The 14,980-nt window shown below is 47.4% G+C and overlaps 1 pseudogene; it reads left to right on the top strand.

Annotated features, from left to right (window-relative positions):
- The first annotated feature begins 148 nt into the window (after positions 1–148).
- Positions 149–491, top strand: LOC115872853 (annotated as a pseudogene).
- Positions 492–14,980: the final 14,489 nt, after the last annotated feature.

Consider the following 14,980-nt stretch of genomic DNA (forward strand, 5'->3'; position numbering starts at 1 on the left):
GAACAAATTCCTATGCACACTACACATATCTTATTTTGAAGTAAAAAAAAGGGAGGGGGGTGCAAAACCAGCTGGCAGGCCGGATAAATGTCCTTGCTGGGCCACATGTGGCCCGCGGGGCCGTAGTTTGAGGCCCCTGCTCTAGACAATGCACAGGTCCTCTTCTGAATATGGCCTGAACCTATTGAAACTCCCTGCTACAACCATTGTTGAATCCGGTGTTGATGACCTCCCCAGTGATCATCCCTCTCACAAAGGATTTCCTCATCCCTCTCCCAAAGAGGAGAAGAGAAAACACAAGAAGCAGCGCCTGGGGCAGATCCCCAAGACCTACCTCATGGATATCAAATGCCCAGCCTGCTATCAAATCACCACGGTCTTCAGCCACGCACAAACAGTCATTTCGTGTGTTGGCTGCTCTACTGTCCTCTGTCAGCCTACAGGAGGAAAAGCACACAGAAGGATGCTCCTTCAGACGAAAGCAGCACTAAAAGCCCCTGAATCCAGATGTGTGGGAAGCTATTCTAATAAACCCATTTTGGATACAAAAACAAATTCTTTTACTTGTGTGTGATATCAATAATATCGTTTTATAAGTCAAACATTCTGTGGGTCACCTTTCATGGCGATGAGTATAAATATGGATTTCTTCCAGTCAGTTGGTCAAGCAGCTGTTTCCAGAGCTTCCATCAGCTTGTTGAAACATTTCGGTTGGTATTTCATCAATTCTTGGAGTCTCGTTTTTGGCTAATGCTTTCAGTGTAGAGTGGACATCTGCCTTCAGTACTATTCGTTCTTGCTCATATGCCACCTCCTGAAATGGCTGAATGTGGACTAGTTCTTTTTGGCACAGCGGCTCTACACAGAGTCAAAGTCAATGGCAAAATGACTCTACACAGAGTCATTCCATCTTCTTTTGATGCCTCCTGCATCGTTTAGTACTTTGCCCATAGAATCTTTCAATATTGCAATCCGGGACTTGGGTTTTTTCTTGAGCTCTTTTGGGTCAAGAGACACTGAGTGTGTTCTTCCTTCTTGGCTTTCTAGCTCTAGGTCTTTGCACATTTCCTTCTCATGTTTCACCTTGTCTTCTCACATTGCCCTTTGAGATTTTTCTGGTTAGCTCTTTGTCTTCATTTCTTCCATTTGCCTTAAGCTACCCTGGGATTAAAATCAAGTTTCAGAGTTTCTTCTGACATCCATTTTGGTCTTTTCTTCCTTTCCTGTCTTTTGAATGACCTTTTGCTTTCCTCATGGATAATGTTCTTGGTGCCCTCTCACAGCACATCAGGTCTTCTGGCATTAGTGCTCAATGCATCTAATCTGTTCCTGAGATGCTCTTGAAATGCAGGTGGGAGGGACACAAGGTGGTATTGTAACTCTCATGAACTTGTTCTCATTTTCTTCAACTTCAACCTGAACTTGCATATGAGCAATTGGCCTGGCTTGAGCCACTGGCCTGGCTTGCTATTGTTGCTGTGAGGTGTCATCGAGTCGGTTCCAACCCATAGTGACCTTATGCACCACAAAATGCAGCACCGCCTAACTTTGTATCACCCTCACCATTGTTCCGATGCTTCAGCGCATCACTGCTGCCACGGTGTCAATCCATCTCCTTGAGGGTCTTTCTCTTTTGTGATGCCCGTTTATTTTACCAAACATGATGTCCTTTTGCAGGGACTGTGTTTTCCTCACATGCCCAAAGTGTGTAAAATGAAGTCTTGCCACTCTTGCCTCGAAGGAGCACTCTGACCATACTTCTTCCACGATAGATCAATTTGTCCCTTTAGCAGTCCATGTACTTTCACTATTCTTCACCAGCAGCACCACTCAAATGCATCGGTTCTTCTTTGGTCTTCCATTTTTAATGTTCAACTTTTACATACACACGAGGCAATGGAAAGCACCATGGCTAGGTCAGACATACCTATTTAAAATTATATGTATTCTTACTCAATAAAACGATCCATCTATCTATCTATTCTTAATTGAAAAAAATCTCAAGGTCCAGACAGTTTCTCTGGAAATTCTAGCAAAACTCTGAGAAACCTACATCAATTCTATGGGAACTCTTCCAGAAAAATGCAAGGGAGGAACTACTTTCCAGGTCATCTTATGAGGCCCTCATCATCCTGATCCGCAAACCAGACAGAGCGTTGAAATTAAAAAAAAAAAAAAAAAGGAAAGCCATGGAAAATAATAGGCCATGCCTCCTCTTATGAACATAGCTAACACCTGTTTTTGTAAATAAAGTTTTGAGACAGAGCCACACTCATCTGTCTACTTGTTATCTATCTAGGGCTCCTTTCACACTACGGCGGAAGAGTTGACTCATCACGACAGAGCCTGAGTGGTCTGTAAAGCCTGAAATATTTATCATCTGGCTCTTTATAGACAAAGTTTGCTGACTCCTTCTAGGGCTGGGAGACAGCTGTCTCTTTTACCAAGGACACATAGTCGCCAATTAGTAGAGGTTTTCCATTTCTTATTCTAGTACATCTGCCCAGTGTCATTCACTTGTATTTGCCCTTTTAAGGCCTTGGGCATGTTTGCAAAATTGCTTTTACAGCCACACTTGGGTTTTTTATTCCCCCAAATACAGTTCTACTTCATTATTCTTTCTCTCTGCAAGAATTGGTTGCGGTTCATTTGTCCCTTCTCAAAGTTGGGCCCTATCCTTCGCAAAGGAAAATTCTGCTCCAGCCACAATCCTTCCAAAAACAACGAGGGAGGATGGATAGAGTACAGCAGACGCCTCCTCTGGGAAGACCTCCAGGGGGCAGCCAAGGTGGAGAGACCAAGAGAAATCAACATCCTGCAGTGAGCTCCATCTTTGCTTTCTTCTTCTCAAGGAAAGTGCTGTTGCCCATCAGGGGTCAAATTACTTCACTAAAATGAGGTTGCTTAGAGTTTGTGGCCATTATCTGGGAGGTGAGGGATAAACCGGACAGTCAAGACGGAAGGCGCTAGAGTTGGGAAGACTGCAGAGGAATGAGACATTAGGGTAGCGTTCTACATGCAGTTTCTCCTTGAAGCAGTTACTGAATCCTGAGCTACACAACCTCAGAGAAAGCTGCTAAAACACCACGAAAGATAGGTGCTGCTGAGAGGCTCAAAAGCGGTCTTGGAGCTGCGGAGACAGCATTCTCTACTCAGGGCCTGCCAAGGTGAGGGGCCCAGTCCACACCCCTGACTTTCAGATGAGTCCCATAACTTACAACACAGGCATCATAGCGATATAGTAAGAAAAGGATTGTGTTTTCAATGAATGATGCTGAATCAGTTGGGCGTTACTGTGAGGATAATGAATCCTGATTGCTTTGCCACAACAAACACAACAAAGAAGTGTTTTCATGACCTGAAGGTAGATATGGATTTCTTAAGTACAACAGAGTAACAATAACCCTAAAGGGGGATTAAAAAATGATAAGTTGAACATCTTAAACATAAAGAACTTTTTTTCTCCCATCAAGAAATATGATCAGGAGGAATTATATAAATTTGATATAAACATATATCTGACAAAGGACTACAGGGAGCCTTGGTGGGGTAGTGGTTATGTATTGGGTTGCCTAGAGGAAGGTCAGCAGTATGAAACCACAAGCCGCTCCACTGGAGAAAGATGGAGCTTTCTCCTCCAGTGAAGAGTTATAGTCTTGGAAACTTGTAGGGCAATTCTACACTGTCTCGTAGGGTCCCTATGAGTCAGCATTGACTTGAGGGCAGTGCGTTTTGAGTTTTGAAACAAAAGACAGTGTCCCTGGCTGGTGCGAACAGTTTACATTGGCTACTAAATTAAAGATGGGCAGTTCTGACCCATTCAGAAACACTGTGGAAGAAAGGCCTTCTGCATTCACTCCTGACTTGTGATGACCTGCTAATTTCCCCAGGAAACTCTCCCCCACAACACACACACACACACACACACACACACACACACACACGAGCATTCTGAGTTCCGTGTGACTACAGCAGTGGATTCTTGAATCCAGTCTAGCCGAGTGCTGTGGGAGGGACCAATGGTGCCAGAAGAGGGAAAGGGAATTTTGAGGGTGGAGGCCTGTCTGACCACTGCCTCATAGGAATTGTCCTTGGGCAGAGGTGGACCTGGTTTCTCCCCCTTTGTGTAGCCAGAGGAGATCAGCCATGGTCCCTGCGCCATTTCCTCAAAACAAATACAAGAAGTGTTGATAGAAGCATAATAGCTCAAATATGAGTGGGGGGGACCTAGGCAAAAAGCAAAACAAAACAAAAAATCCCAAAACAAAATAACCATCAAAGTTGAGTGTATAAATAAATTATGATTTCAAAAAAAAGGTTTACCCTATAGCAATGAAAACAAAAATAAAACACAATATATCATTGTTGACCTCAGATGGTTCTTAACTCAAAGCAGGGAATACCAGAAAAATGCTTGCTTGCATTTTATTGATTATGCAAAGACATTCATGCATGTGAATCATAACCGTGGCTACAAGTGGCAATAAGAAATCACTTGAAATTTGTGTATTTTATACATTCATTAATAGGGAGTTCAAAACCAGGAACACTCGGGGGTGACCGTCACAGAAGTCAGGATGTTGGTCACCTCTGGGAGGCCAGGTGGTGATTATAGACTCGCATACCCCGAGCAGCAGAGCCAATTGGAAGGTGTTGTCAGGGAGAAGACGGAGCAACACAGGCTGTATTGATGGAGCTCTGCTTGTGATCAGAACCCATTGAGTTTATAGGCTTTTACGTTGGAATACAAAATGGATTTTAGGAGAGTCATGTACTTTTCACATCCAAGTAAGATTTTGCTGAAGATCATCCAAGAATGGTTGCAGCAGTACCTTGACAGAGGGGTTAGAAATTCAAGCTAGATTCAGAAGAGGAGGTGGAGCAAGGCATATCATTGTTGACCTCTGATGTATCTTGGCTCAAAACAGAGAACACCAGAAAAATGGCCTGGGGCATGGAGATGGACCTCTCAACTGTCCCTGTGTGGCCCTTTGAACCTCTCAGCATGAAATTAATTTATTTTCAGATACTGAGGAGAGTTTGCAACACTTAAGAAGTGACTGTGCTATGAAAAGGAGTTGTGCCTGTAGAGGTTTTGATTGCCCATCCCTTTCAGAACAGACTCTGGATTTGGATGATGGCGGCACTTACTTCTGCCTCTCGATAAAGCTCTCAGTTTGCAATCACAACTGAAGGCAATTTTGAGTCAGTCATGTACCCTCATAGTTTGAGTGCTTCAGATGAAGGCAAAACTAAGACATGGTGGTTCCACTGGCTGGCCCGGGAATGGCCAGCATCAATGGGGAATAGGCAGCAGAGTAAATTACCCTAGCCCTAGCCCTAGCCTCTGCAGGACCAATCACCAAGGCCCCAAGCCCTAAGAAACTTCAGTCACAAGAGCAACTTATGGTCTTAGTGATAGTTGCACAGCACTCCCAAGAGTGGGGTGGTAATACCAGTTGGATGACTGGACCGGGGTTTCAGACTGGTTCAGCCATGGTCAACAAAGACACTGGTATGGACTTATATTTTTAAAGTGTAGGTAGACTGTGAACCAGAACACTAACTGGAATGGGCAAAAATGTTGGCTGAAATTGTGTTAGAAATGTAATCTCCCTCTGGATTGTGCTAATGCTAAAGCATCCTATACTTCACCATTGCTATGGAGACCAAAGACCCTCATCAATCCCTCTGTGCATGTCTCCTGTATTGGCGACCTATTATCCAGAGACAGACACACTTCCACCCCTGCCCTCCCCATCGCTCTTCTTTCTACCAGCCAGGGAGAGACCAATTGTGCTCCTGTCCACCTCCCATCACTACTCACCAAAGGAGGATGTGGAACATAGTCTTAGGGCTCTTTGTTCTGCTAATTGATCTTGGTGGTCCTGGGGACTGTGGTCCTGAGCACCCCAAGCCCAATGCTGTATTCCCTCAAGTAGTTTGGTCTAAGACGTTTTCATAAGTGCCCTCTGGATGCTCCGCCACATTCACGGATATATTTGCAGCAAAAGTAAATACACACATGGAACTACTCTCTGTTAGACCCATATATAGTTGACCTCAACTCTTCTAAGAGGCCTATGTACCCACAACACCCTGGACATTAGATACATACTAGTGGGTTTCCTGGGATTTATTACAGTGATGATCCGTTCAATTTAATGACCAAGAAACACATGTGGAATCAGAGTAACGTCTCAGAAACAGCCTCGGGTCCACATTATCTGTGTATGAAGGAAGACAGTCGCTTGTCTCCAGCAACAACAGGGAAGTATCCGTCTGGAGCTTGCCTTGGTACTGTTTAATAAACATTTATTGAGTACTTATTTTGAACTGGGTTGCAGAGGAGATGATGATAAATGAAACATGCCCCTGTGTCTAAACTGACATTTTGCATAGCTATGCACACAGGCGCATGCGTAAATAGTTCGAATGCCAGGTGGTGAGGGCTTATAGAACTACAGACAAAAACGGTTTTGTTTTTTTGCCCCTTCCCTTCGGGGAAGGCTTCTTCTTTCTTTTGGTTGCACGGTTTTTTGACGGAGTTCTTGCAGAGGAGGAGAGGGAGCAGGATGTGCAAGGAGGCGATGGAAAAGACCATGCTGTGTTTAGGGAATTTCAAGAATGAGGGAAGGCCAGGCAATAAGGCACATTTAAGCGAAGAAGGGAGGGATGGGGAGACAGAGGGAGATCGAGCTAGCGGTGGCTGTGAGACAGATAGCAGGCACACCTGTGGTTGGGTGGCAGGCATAAGAGTGACTAGAATGACCAGCAAAACCCAGTGGCACCGAGTTGACTGTGACTCATGGTGGGGTTCAAGGGCTGGGTTTTCAGAAGTAGGTCACCAGGTCTATTTTCCAAGGTGGATCTGGGTGCACCCGAACCCCAACCTTTTGCTCAGCAGTTGAGCGTGTTAGCTGTTTGCACCACCCTGGGACTCCAGAAATATAACCAACACAAGGTCCTGAAAGACCACGGGACAGAATCTGGACTTTATCCTTTAAAGGGGCTTTGGCATCGGAAGTGATGGCGTCTGATATGTGATTTAGAAAGAGCTCCCGGAAGGCTTAGGAGAAGACTAGCGCTTGTGTGGTAAGCAGAGGTGAGAAGAAAAGATCAGCGTGGCGTTCCCTGGACATCAGTTAAACATAAGAAACCGGCAAGTTGAAGACAGAATCAGGCTGGCACTCAGAATGTGGCATGGGATACCGGGTGGAGGATGAGAGATTAACGGAGACAGGCGATACAGAAGCAGCAGCAGCGGGGACAAAGTGGGCAGAAGAGCACAGATGACGAATCCACAGACTTCTGAAAGGACCAATAATGCAGCCTATTGCCACTGCTCTTTGTCTGCTGATTATTTGAAATTCATGAACCAGGTGCTCAGAATCCAGCTCCAGACTCACAGAAGATGCAATTTCCTGTGCGTCTCTACCTTGAACTTAGTGATAGCCAGCCTCCAGGATGTCTCCCATCTAGCATGAGAAGCTAGTAGCTCAGTACGTGGCTTTCTGTCTGAGTTTTGGGGCTGGTTGGCTCTTCCGAAACCAAACCAAGCTAACTGCCACAGAGTCCATTCTGATTCATAGTGACCCGATAGGGCTGAGCAGATCTGCCCCTGTTGGTATCTGGGGCTGTAAATCTTTACGGGAGCAGAAAGCCTCCAGTCCCCCCCCCCCCCTTGGAAAAGCCAGTGAGTTTGAATTGCTCAACATATAATTCCCTATGTCCCCAGGTTTTGGTTGGTTCTTAGGTGAATATATACATATATCAGATCAATAGAAATTTGCTTTCTACCAGAAGGGAGAGCTGATTCAATCAATTCCCTTTCTCCTTTTAGGCTTTGCACTTGCAATTGTTTAAAGAAGAACTAAGATCATTATCTTAAGACACAAGTCTGCCAGGGCAGTCAGTTTATTATTATTTTGGGAGATGAAGAAACTTGTACTGAATGTGAAAATTAGCATGCAGCTACAGTAAGCATCAAACTCTTGCCAGCGAACATCATTCCAGGGTCTTTGAGCCGTTAAGGAACTTCAGATGAAGTATCTGTCTCTTCCTGGCTCCTATAACCAGTAGCGGTGGCTGAGAAACTGTAGCTGTGGTACAAAGTTGACCAAAGTCTGAATCAATAAAAGAGATAGAGGCACGATTGACAGTTCTGAAAGGGATCACCCAAGAAGGTTTTGAACAGAGTGGGAGAAAAATGTCGACCAAACCTCAAAAAACCAAACCCAACCCAAACAAAAACTAGGCTGACTGATGGAGAGGGACTGGTGGAATCCCTAAGACTCTGGCTCTTTGTCAGCCTTCAGGCCTGGAACTGAACTCACAGTGGGGGCTGCGTTTTCATCCAAACACAGCGAACAATCACACGGGGGAGGGATGCACTCCTTAGAATAACCCACTGTTTGAGGTCAGCAGGAGAGTCTTGGTTGCAGGACAAATGAACAGGGGAGGCAGTGGGGGTCCCGAGGCTACAGTGTGGGCATGGCACAATGACTGCCAACACTACATCAAGAGGCCGAGGAATTGTTGGCTGGAAAGCTGATTCGCTTGGTAAACCATCACCTAATTCACAATAAAAAAAAGTGTGAAAAGAAAAAGAAGAGGTGGAGGATGGTGTCTGAGAGCGAGTGAGAGCCTTTCTTCCTGGAGAAGGAAGAGACACAGTGCTGGGGGCAAGGCCGTGGTTTGAGGTACAGATGAAACACTGAGTAGATGCTTTTTTGGAATATTCTGATGGTCAAGTGCTCTTTCTGATCAAAGACACTCATAGGACTTAGAGCAGGACGTGCCCACTGGAGCCAATGGTAGAACATAGCTGTGCGGGGAAATGCGGGTGTGCGCTTTGGAAGTGCTCGCTTTAATGTCATCTGCTCTCTGCTCCATCATCCCAGGCTTGACACACTGCCATGGCATTTGGCTCCACGGACAGCCACAAACATCTAAGTGCTCCACACACTCCAGAATTCCTTGACGCAACAAGGTGGACAATTGGTGAGGGTCCCAGCCTACATGCCCACCTGGCGAGAGTCTGAGTTTTTCCAGAATCATCCCCTAGGGTTTTCTAGGTTGTAATCTAAGACTTTCTCCTATTGAGTGGGTTTGAACTACGAACTTTTCCTTTACTCGGGGTTCCTTACTGGGGGTGGAGCGTGGGGTGATGTGGGAAGAAATGGTCTATGTTCAAATCAGTTGGAAACGTATGTGGTTAAATAGACTTCAACTGCTTGTATCCGGCAGGATTCGTCGTGTGTTTTCATCTGTTAGCTTAAATGATGCATCTGTGAGGGAGAGACCAAACGGAGCCCTTAGTAGGCATTGAACTGCTAACCACAAGGTCTTGGGTTCAAACGCATCTACTGCTCCAAGGGAGGAAGTTGAGGCTATCCAGTCCCACAAAGATGGACTTTAGGAAACCTTCTCTAGGTTTGCTGTTGACTCCTGAGTGAGTGGGTGGTGGGTTGGCTGGTTGGAATAGAGAGACGAATGGTATATTTTTAAAGTCAGATTCCCATGTAAAACTTCTACTTCTACCTACTTTGCGGGTAGACCAGTGAGAGACAGCAACGTTGTTGTGGACACAGAGGGAAATAGAGTTCGTCTGCTGTTAACGAAAGCTGGAGATGTGATACGGTTTGAGATTTGGTCTGTTTAAGACTTGGTGTGGCAGCAGAAAACCCAAATGGAACAGCCACCCTTTTCCTCCTTCCAGTAAAGTTCCCTTGTAAACTCAAGAATGTTCTGTCCTTCAGCTTGTTTGGGCAAACACAACCTTCTGGGCAAGCAAGGCCTTTTAGATAAGGAATGCCGCCTAAGGCCTTGAGGAGTGACAGGCTGCTTCCTGCTTCTGTGAGCCAGGCCTCTCTGTCTCACAGCTCAAGGCCACTGTGCATGGTGACAGACCTCTTTTTTTTCTTCTTTTTCCTTTAAAAAAAAATCGTTTTATTAGGGGCTCATACAACTCTTACCACAATCCATACATACACCAATTGTGTAAAGCACATGTGTACATTCATTGCCCTCATCATTCTCAAAACATTTGCTCTCCATTTAAACCCCTGGCATCAGCTCCTCATTTCCCTGCCTCCCTCCCCGCTCTCCCCTCCCTCATGAACCCTTGATAATTTATAAATTATTATTTTGTGTGACAGACGACTTAAACAGGCCTTCAACTGGCACCGAGTTATGTCACTTCCTTGCTTCTCACCGAATAGCTGAAGCCGTTTCGGGAGGTCTCAATCCCGCTGCTTCCTTCTGTCGGGCGCTTGCAGAAATAAACACAGAAGTTCTCACACCAACCTGGTCATTTGTATTTGACTAAAACAGCCACAGGCATCCGGGCCTTATCAGCGGTGTCACCGCCACCTTGCTTAAAACACAGAACTGGATCTGTGCACTTATGCGAGCGTGGTCACTTAAAAATGACCGACCCAAGCGCCATATCCATGAGGCATGAACCAGTTCTGGGGTTGGGGGGGGGGAGGCTCTGGGGTGGCTGAGACTGAGGGAAGTTGCCAGGGGTTGAAGGTCAAGGCCGTGGTTGTAACTGAATTACCGAGTGACTTTCATGGGGGCATGTATCTCATCTGGTCCCATTTCCCCATTTGTGAAGCAGACAATAGAAAAAGTCAGGCCATCTCACACTGTGCTGACAAAATATCACAGTAAGGGACAAGGCCAGGCCCTTCCATGTTTTGAGCATTGTGGTTAAATACAGGACATAATGACAGGGCATGCCCTTGACGGCCAGGAGGATTCACCAAGGGGCTCACGGAGCAGGGACCCTGTTTTCCCATGAGTGCGTGTGCAGCTAACATCCAGGGGCCAGGATGCTCCTGTCCTGTTTGCACAAATGTAGGCACATATGCTGTATGCAGGGGGCTTCAATCCCTAAAATAACAACCTTAAAAGCTTAAGAGGGAAAAAAACGACGTGCAGACACAGAAAGAAAACAAAAGGATCAGCCAGCCCTCAGTGAGCCTGGTGTTTCCCAGCTTTTTCTATTAATTGGCCGACAAAGTAGGTGCATAAGCAAATGTGGTTAACAAAGCTGATGGTGCCCGGCTATCAAAAGATATAGCATCTGGGGTCTTAAAGGCTTGAAGATAAACAAGTGGTCATCTAGCTCAGCAGCAACAAACCCCACATGGAAGACGCACACCAGCCTGTGTGATCATGAGGAGTTGATGGGATCAGGTATCAGGCCTCAAAGACCCAGAACAAAAAATCCTAGCAATGTGAATGAGGGGGAGCATGGAGTGGAGACCCAAAGCCCATCTGTAGATAATTGGACATCCACTTACAGAAGTGTCACAAGGAAGAGATGAGCCAGTCAGGGTGCAGTATAGCACCAATGAAACATACAACTTTCCTCTAGTTGTTTAATGCTTCCCACCCCCTACCCCCACCCCCGCTATCATGACCCCAGTTCTACCTTACAAATCCAGCTAGACCAGAGCATGCACACTGGTACAGATAAGAGCTGGGAACACAGGAAATCCAGGACAGATAAACCCCACTGCACCAATAATGAGAGTAGTGAAACTAGGAGGGGAAGGGAAGTGGGGCGCGGGTGGGGTGGAGTCGTAAGGGGGAACCGATCACAACGATTGACTTATGGCCCCCTCTCAGGGAGACTGATAACAGAAAAATGGGTGAAGGAAGACCGCAGTCGGTGTAAGGCATAGGAAAAAATTATCAAGCATTCAAGGGGTAGGGGGGAGCGAGGAGAGGGGAAAAATGAGGAGCTGATACCAAGGGCTCAAGCAGAAAGAAAATGTTTTGAAAATGATGATGGCAACATATGCACAGATGTGCTTGACACAATGGATATATGTATGGGTTGTGATAAGAGCTGTAAGAACCCCCAGTAAATAAAAAGAAAAAGAAAATGTAAGGGCTTTTTTTATTCATTGCTTTTGTGGTGGGAGAGGGAGTGGGAGAAAGAGGGGGAGGGAGAAAGGGCGGGCAGGAAGAGCAGCAGCGGAGGAGAGGGGGAGAGGGAGAGAGCTTTCATGGGCAGGGCCCGATGTCTACCTGTGCTTGTTAGTTGCTGTGGAGCTGGTTCAAACACACAGCCGCCCTGTGTGTAACAGAATGAAAGTCCATCTCTGGGGCCTTTGGTCGGTTTGAATCCGTTGTGTTGGCTGTTGTGTCATCCTATCTCTGTGGGGGTTTCCCTCCTCTTCACTGGCCTGCACTTGGTCCACACGACGTCCATGTCCAGCGATCTGTCTCTCCTGAGGCGTCCAAAGAAAGTCGGGCTGAAGTCTCAGACAATGTTGTGTGATCCACAGGGTTTTCATCAACTCACAGGAGGACCGCCAGGCCTTTCTTCCTAGTCTTAGCCTGGAAACTGCATGGAAACTGTTGGGTTTCTAGAGTGGGTTGTACCTGGATTCTTGGGGTTAGCAGCCTAATGGTTAACCACTATGCCACCAGCACTCCTTATTGTACCTGGGTTCTGTGCTGCGCACGCAGAAAGAATTCACGGGGAAGCACGCTGTGTGATCCAAGTGGGTTTTATGAAGGACAGGACACGTTTCGGGTTTTACCATCTCAAAAGGCGACAACCTCTTTCTGGAAAGCTTGCCAAGCTGCGCGGAAGCTGCACTGGGGTTCACAACTAGGCACGAACAACCACGTAGGAAAGAGTACCCACACATGTGGAACTTGGGGGTGGGGGGTGGAGCCCGGGAGGCCAGAAGCCCAAGAACCCTAGAGGCTAAGAGCATAGGGGCCAAGAGGCTGTGGGCCCCAAGTAGGCCTGGAGGGGAGGACATGTGTGCCCGTGCGGGACAGGGAGACCCTCACCCCCCACCTACCGCTGGCAGGAGCAGGCCAGAAGCCCAAGAACCCTAGAGGCTAAGAGCATGGGGGCCAAGAGGCTGTGGGCCCCAAGTAGGCCTGGAGGGGAGGACATGTGTGCCCGTGCGGGAGAGGGAGACCCTCACCCCCCACCTACCGCTGGCAGGAGCAGGTAAAAGAGAGTGAATGAGCCTTCTCACAGTCAGGCTATTTCAAATCTCTGGCTGGGGAGGCATGGTTGATGGCATTGGTTGACCCCATTGGCTGAGTTAGGCTCACCCCTACGGTGGGTGTGTCCAAGGTACTGGTCTTACCTGAGCTGACGGAGCTTCTGTCTGTGCATGCTCAATTTGGGGTCTTCCCACAGGTGCCCAATGGTCGCCTGATTTGTTTCCAACCTCCTCGATGGGGGCCTTTGCAGACATGGGAGGGACAGTCCCCTGTCCCAAAGCTAGCTAAAACCTTCCCACCTTTGGCGAGCCTGCTGGCATTTGAAATGCTGGTGGCAGAGCGATAGGAAAGGTACCGTGGGAGGACAGACAGACAAAAGTGTGGTGAATTCTTTGTGTTGATCAAGAGACATTCTACCAACGGGATGAACTATTCAACATTGCGCACAGGAGAGGCCCTGTCACTACGCCCTGCCAGGGGGCTGATCCTGACCCGTAGTGGCCCCCTATAGGATTGTCCGGTCTGCCCATCTTCAGGGTAGTGGCTACACCTCCCTCTTGCAGAACAGCGGGTGGGTTTGAACCCCTGACCTAGAGGTTCACAGAGCTTATCAGGCAACGCCACCACGGTTAAGAAAGGACCCATCCACAAAAGGCATCTTCTTGTTGGGGTGACAGGTGTGCACCCGCTGGGCTTGAAGGTGGCCCCCACATTTTAACTTGTCTTTCCTGTTGCTGAGTCACCAGGCCAGCTGGAAATCTGGAAAAATCTTGAGGTGTGGCCAGCGACTGGCAGCCGCTGATCTCTTCTGAGTAGAGCGAGGGCGCCCTCTTGAGTTATGTTTCTGCAAGGCAGGCCTACATTCAAGCAAAAGTCCCACCCAAAGCAAAGGCCTTGCTGGCCTGTCTGTTGGGACTCACTGTGACCCTACAGGACAGAGTTCTGCCCCCACAGGATTTCCAAGACTTCTGGATTGAAGAAGACTCTTTCTCCCTCTGGCTGGCTGGCTGGTTTGAACTGCCCACCTTTCCTTGAGCAACTGAGAGCTAACCCGCTACACCTTACATGCAGATTCAGTCCTGCGAACAAACAAATTCCTCAAAACCATTTTCTCCACTCGCACGTCGAAGGCACAGACGATTTGCCCTTGGCTAGGAATCTTAAGGTTGGAGGCTTTACCCCACCCAATGCCATTATGGCTAAGAAGTCCTGGTGGCTTAGGGGGCTAGGCACTGAGCTCCTAACTGCAAGGTCTGCAGTTTGAATACACCAGCCGGTCCATAGGAGATAGATGAGGCTGTCTGTTCCCCTGAAGGTTCTACACAGGGGCAGTTCTCCTCTGCTCCAGACACAAAATTTCACTCTGGAGTGGGACTTTTAGTGAAGGGGTGGCACTGTGTAGAAAGGACTGGCAATCTCTGTGAAAAGCACAGCCAAGCAACCCCCGTAGGGCAGTTCTGCTCGACATCACATGAGTCTGAATGCAGTGGCAAGTCAGATCCACTTGACAGACACTGGTAGCACCCAGAGAGACAGGGCTAATGACAGCCTCCCCCCTTAAACCCCGGGCATTAGGTCCTCATTTTTCCCCTCCCTCCCCCCCGCCCCCCCCCCCCCACGCCCTTTGGCAACAGAAAGTAGGACAAATGGAACTGACAAGCCCTGGCAAGTTTAACTCACGTAGAAAATATGGGTTTTTTTCTCTTTTTTAACATTGTCCCTGTTTTGCTGCTTTTCCAGTTGCCGTGGAATCGACTCTGGCTCAGGGTGACGCCGTGTCCTGCAGGAACTGCGCTCCACAGAGGTTTCAGGGCTGTGAGCTTGTGGAAGCAGGTCACCAGGCCTTTCTTCTGAGGCCTCTCTCTGAGGAGGTTCAAACCTCTAACCCTTTTACTGAATGGGCAAGCAATGAACGATTTGTGCCACACAGGGACTCCAGTTTAGCACCCACAACAAACAAACAAACAAACAAACAAAAACAAACTCACTGCCT

This window comes from Echinops telfairi, unplaced genomic scaffold, assembly GCF_000313985.2.
Source record: "Echinops telfairi isolate 266 unplaced genomic scaffold, ASM31398v2 ScPeMD7_7458;HRSCAF=8496, whole genome shotgun sequence".
Taxonomy (NCBI): Eukaryota; Metazoa; Chordata; class Mammalia; order Afrosoricida; family Tenrecidae; genus Echinops; species Echinops telfairi.